Source organism: Vitis riparia, chromosome 17 (assembly GCF_004353265.1).
Source record: "Vitis riparia cultivar Riparia Gloire de Montpellier isolate 1030 chromosome 17, EGFV_Vit.rip_1.0, whole genome shotgun sequence".
Lineage (NCBI taxonomy): Eukaryota > Viridiplantae > Streptophyta > Magnoliopsida > Vitales > Vitaceae > Vitis > Vitis riparia.
Genome location: NC_048447.1, coordinates 9,637,372 through 9,643,391, shown reverse-complemented (window position 1 = coordinate 9,643,391; position 6,020 = coordinate 9,637,372).

Sequence of the window (6,020 nt, the reverse complement as noted above, 5' to 3'; positions counted from 1 at the left end):
GTAAAGTCATAACAACTTGATTACCTTATGTTATGACTCACCGTAGTTCCTATCCAATGTGTAACCATACAAACTAGTGTACTTACCATATGAAACCTATTTTGATGACCAAGATCAGTTATCCCTCCGTTTAGGAGGTAGTGCATTACAACCTCTAATGGGTTGCCTAGGCTTATGAACTAGTTGTAAACAAGTCATCTACTTGTAAGGAACATGTAACTTATATCTTCCGTGTAACTGTTAATGCACCCAAATCATTTATAATGCAAAAGATGCATGTCGAAATGCTTACAATGTATAATGCATGGAATGAGGATAAATAAAAGTGAATTGAAATTTATTAATAAATAATAAAATCCAAAAATTTATTACATTATGTCATACTTTTAAAGGCTCTACTATAATAACAATTGCCTAAATTGACAACTACACCATTGATGTAGGCATGTGGCATACACTTTAAGAAAAAGTTAAATTTTTCTTAGTTACATGTTCATAGGAATAGGAACGACAACAATGAGGGGTAAATAAAAGAGTACTACCACATGTCTTGACAATTTGTCAACATGTGATTGTATAAGGAGCTCAAGTCGAGCAACATGGCCATGTGATGATTATTCTTTTATAAAGCCTCGAGGCATGCTCGAGGTGTAAACTATGGTAAAACATTTGAGTTGTTGCTCAAACACCTTGAGTTCTTTCCTCTAGGAAAGTGAATTAATCTTAACTAGAATAAAAGTCTTTCCTCCGTATGGATTGTCCTTATATTTATCCTATACTACCTATGTATAAAGATCCACAAGAATATGGTAATTATCTATTGCCATTCGTTCGTACTTATCAAGAGGACGGTAAATTGTTGGTAAGACATACTCATTATAAGTACAAGATATTCATTGACGAATATAACTACCTTAAGTATCAAAGGGTTTATCCTAATGAACCACTTTAGAATTAACTTTATTTGCAAGTACATTCTTTTTTATGATTAGAAGGTAGTAATACAACATCAGCTTCAACATTTATTATAACTAGTGTTATATCCATTATAATATAAATATTCATATGAAATGTACAATACTATGGACCAGCATTTTTCAAGATGCGTCTCTATTAATAGCAAAACTTTTTTATTTTGGAGAAATTAGTTTTACTTTTGAAAATTGATTTTTATTATTTTCTTTTGGAGTCATCATTTATTTTATTTATTTATTTAAAACAAAATAAGAAAGAAAATCCTATGTGACTCTAATAATAGAAAAAAACAAATCCATGAATAAAGAATGAATTTGAGGGTCAGGTTGCTCAATGAGAAGGTGTTAGGTACCTCATTAAGTTTGAAATAAATTTGCTCTTTACTAAGTTGAGGAAATTTGGACATTTTATTAATTAATCTATGATTATAAAGATAGAAAAAATTACTATACAATAAAGGATAAACATAGCAGAGCATATTGGATGCTAATATATAACAAAGAATGTGAAATGCATGAATGGATTGAATGAGATTCAAGATCAAGCCATAATGAGATCTTATAATTTTAAAAGGGTTTCCCATTAAAAACCCATGTCAAAAACCTATTTTGGAGAGTAAAGGAATCGATGAAAGACTAAAAGCTAGCTTAAATGGTGAAATGATGGAAATGGGCAAGGGATATTCAAATCGATACCACAAGTTATGGTATCTAAATTTTCTACATCAAGCCATAGTTAAACAACTCTCAATGTAAGGCAAAATCAATGATGGATTCAATATCCTAATTGATATCAATACAAGAACCAATATTAGTTTCCATGTTAAATATGGAGTCGGTGCTCAAAACCGAAATATGGCCTTAGTGGAAAACCTATAATGGGTTCTAGTAAAAATATTTCCAGCACAATCTATGCTTGATTCTCATGATTTTCCAACCATTCACCCCAACCTCTTTACTATTACAAACTTTACATTACAAGAGCAATTTTTCAAAACTGAAGCATGAAAAATGTGATTTATCACATTTACAACCAAAAGTCCAAGCTCCATTAAACAAGATTTCTCTTGAATATATTCAATCAAGGTGTGGACCCCCCGTTTTTCACGTGCGTCCCCACTTGAATGACGAGACTCGTTTTTTATTTATTTGTGAAGAATTGATTTTTAGAAAAAGACTTGGAGTTGCCACTTATTTTAATATTTTTTAAAGGGAAAACAAAATAAGAAAGAAAACCTTGTGTGACTCCTTATTTGGAAAAGACATGTCTGCAAAAATAGAATCTGGATTTAGGGATCAAGTTACCTATTGGGAATGTACCGTGGTGACTCGTAACACCCTTCTGAGCCTATATATGTACGGTCTCTCCTAAACGAATTAAGGGAATTGTGAAAATTAATTAATTAATTATGGATACCAAGAAAAATAATCATGCAAATGAGTATGTACAAGTCATGGTGAAAATCAATATACAAAAAAATAATGATGAAATCTAATTACAATAATACACAAAATAAATAACAAGAGAATTATGCAAAATGATTTATTGAATTCAATAAAAATAAATATTAAAAAAAATTAGTTTTCAAGAAACTTCAAAGGATTTTATTAAAAATGATTTTGAATTAATGATTTCAATTTATTTACTTACAAAAAAATAATCAATTTATTTTCTCAATTTCATTTGTATTCAATTTTCAAAAAAAGTTATTTACACTTATTATATCAAAGGAATTTATTACAAAATTTCAATTTGGCAACAAAAATTATTTTACTTGCTTTTACAAAAAATGAATTATTTTTTACAATTTTATATACAAAAGTATTTCAATTTGTTTTCATTTAAGAAAAGTGATTTATACAAATGATTTAAAAAAACATAACTTTATTTGCAAAAGAAACTTTAATTAAAAAGAAAAAAAAAATTAAATCCTCTATTTCTGAAAAATACTTTTAATCCCATTTTAATTAAAGAAAAAGAATTCATTTTTAAAAAACATTTTTTGGATAGTTTTATTAAAAATTAATTTTTGGGACAACTTTATTTACAAAACAATTTTTGGACAATTATTATTAAAAATAAATTTTCAAATTCTATTAATTTTTTTTCAAATTCTATTAAAAACATTTTTTTTTGGATTTTATAGAATTTTTATTAATAAAAAAAAACTTTCTTTTATTAAGAAGAATATTTTAAAATTATTATTTTGTTAAAACATATTTACTGAATTATTCCTCCCATTTAAACAAAATTTATGATTTATTCGATATTCAATGTTGTAATAAATATTTATAGAAACCAACACAAATAAAACCAAATATAAATGGGAAATCAAATATGTACTCAAACAAGCTTACAATAAACTCAATGTCTTTTTATAACTTTTTGATTTCCACTTTCTTCTATGAAATTTCATGCACCACGTGTCATAAATTCGTACTCAGCCAACAGATTTGCAAAATGGATCTATGCAAAAACAAAAATAACTCAAATTCCATATTAATTAACAAAGCTAAAAAATTTCATATTAATTCAATAATTCAAATCTCACAAACAACAATTACTATTAAAGCCAAATCAAGAAAAAATAAAGAAAAATAGTAATAGTAATAATAATAATAATAATAATAATAATAATAATAATAATAATAAAATTAAGATAATAAGAAAATGAGAGAAAATGGAGGATGGAGGGACGTCGGTGTCATGCCATTGATAGTGGCGACGAAGACTGCCAAAGATAGGAAGTGGTTGTTCGGGTGGAGATGTGGGTGTTGGGGGGAGGAATAAGATGGAGAAGAATGAGAGAAATAATGGGGCAAAAAAATGAAGAGAGGAGAGGGGGCGTGTGGCCGACGGGGTGTGGCATGGCAGTGTTTGGGGGCCGATTGGTGTCTCTACTAGTGGGTGGAGTGTGTGTGTTGGGTTGCAGGGAGAAGAAAATAGAAAAAAAAAATGGGGAAAAAAAATGAAGAACCCTCGGCTACTGGTGTGTGTTGCAAATGGCCGTAGAGTGTGGGGAAAGGAAAAGGAAAGAAAGAGAAAAGAAGAAAAAAAGAAAAAGAAAATGAAGGAAGATGGGGAGAGTGTGACAGTGAGAGTCTTTAGAAAATGACAGTGTAGAGGGAAGAACTATGAGGATGAGAAAAAAATGAAAGAGAAAATGAGGGCCAACCACCTAAAAAAAAATGAAAGAAAAAAACTAAAAAAGAAAAAGGGCTATTAGAAGAGAGAGAAGAGGGAAGAGATGAGAGGGGATGGTCTTTGCACGTAGGGGTATGGGGGGGGTAGGTGAGGGTAGGTAGAGGGGAGATGAGAGAAAGTGGAAAGAGGAGGGGGAAGAAAGAGAAAAAAATAATATAATATAATATAATATAATATAATATATTATAATAATAATAACAAATAAAAATAAAAATAAAATAATAAAAACTAAAAATAAAAGGGTAAGTGAACAAAAAATATCATATGTAATTGAGATTTAAAATATAAAGACAAAATTGAATTCAAAATTAATGTAAAAATAAAATTTGGACAAATTTTGGGGTCTACATAAGGTATCCTTCCATTTCATATACATAAATTACGACAAGTTTATAACTCTAATATAGTGTTAGGTAGTGTCTTGGATTCCTAATCAGAATATACTCCTTTTGTAAAAGTAATATTTTATGGAATATTTCCTAAGTTAATAAGTGTTTGTAATTAGCGTTTTTATTAAATAAGGAAAGCTATTAGGGGTATATTTATAAATATTTTAAGGCATAAGGGGAAAAGGTCATGCAAGAGAGAGATGGGATACAAATGTGAGGAAAGACGAGAGACACCTAGTGAAGCAAGAGAGTTCACTAGGTGTAGATGTGAGGAAAAGTGAGAAACACCTAGCAAAATAAAAAATAAAAATTATGGTTTAGAGTGGAAATACAAAGAGACGTGATAGTTGTATATATTTTTTTATCCTTTATAATATTTTCTTTCATATAATAGAATATTCTCTCTCATTCATAAAGACAGACATGATTGGCTAAATCATTTTAAAACTTCATGTACTTGTTAAATGATTTGCTTTATTTTTGTGTTCTTTTATATGTTTTCATTGACCTTTTTGCTCGCATAACATGTACATCCAAAGATTTTATTTTCTTTCATTTTTTTTTCAAAGGTATAAGTAAGAAAACAGATATACCAAAACGCCCCGGTGCCCCACTTGATGCTGATGGAGGACTTGACTTCTTTAGTCTAGCCTAAGTCCTCTTCTCTATTACTTCATGATGCCAATTGTTTCCTGTAATACTCATCCATGTCATTCATATTATTATTATTATTATTATTTTGTGTGTTTGATAATGGAAGGTGGACCACAAACCCACATTTAGGTTCCATCATTAATGGTCCATAAGATTGACTGTTTTATCCTATATTTGGATTTTGGAAATTTAAGAAAAAATATAAAAAGAGAAACATAAAAATAAAAGAAAAAATTAATTTAAAATTATATATATATATATATATATATATATATATATATATATATATTTAAATTTTATTTATTATTTTTCTATATTGTATAAAAGATTAAGATTGTAAATAAAATAAAAGAACAAATAAAGGAAATATTTTTTTTTATATATTTTTAAATTTTTTTTTCTATATTATATAAAAGATTAAGATTTTAAATAAAATAAAAGAACAAATAAAGAAAATTAAAATTAAATTTAATATTAGATTTTTTTTGTATATTTTTTTAAAATTATTTATTCTTTTTCTATATTATATAAAAGATTTATGATTTTTATAGGTTTTTAAACAATTTTCATTAAATTTGATTTTTTTCCATAATTTTCACGAAAATTTTATTTCATTCTTGCTTTAGGCCTTTTGTCCTATTCAAAGGGACTTGCCCTAAAATATATGAATTCCTTACCCAATCAAAACCGATCGGAGCTTTGTGACGCACAGGCTGCGCATGTTAGCAGCTCCCACCTGGCAAAACAACTATACCCACGTGTCACCAATAAAATCATAAAAGCCTTCCGAGAAGGTTC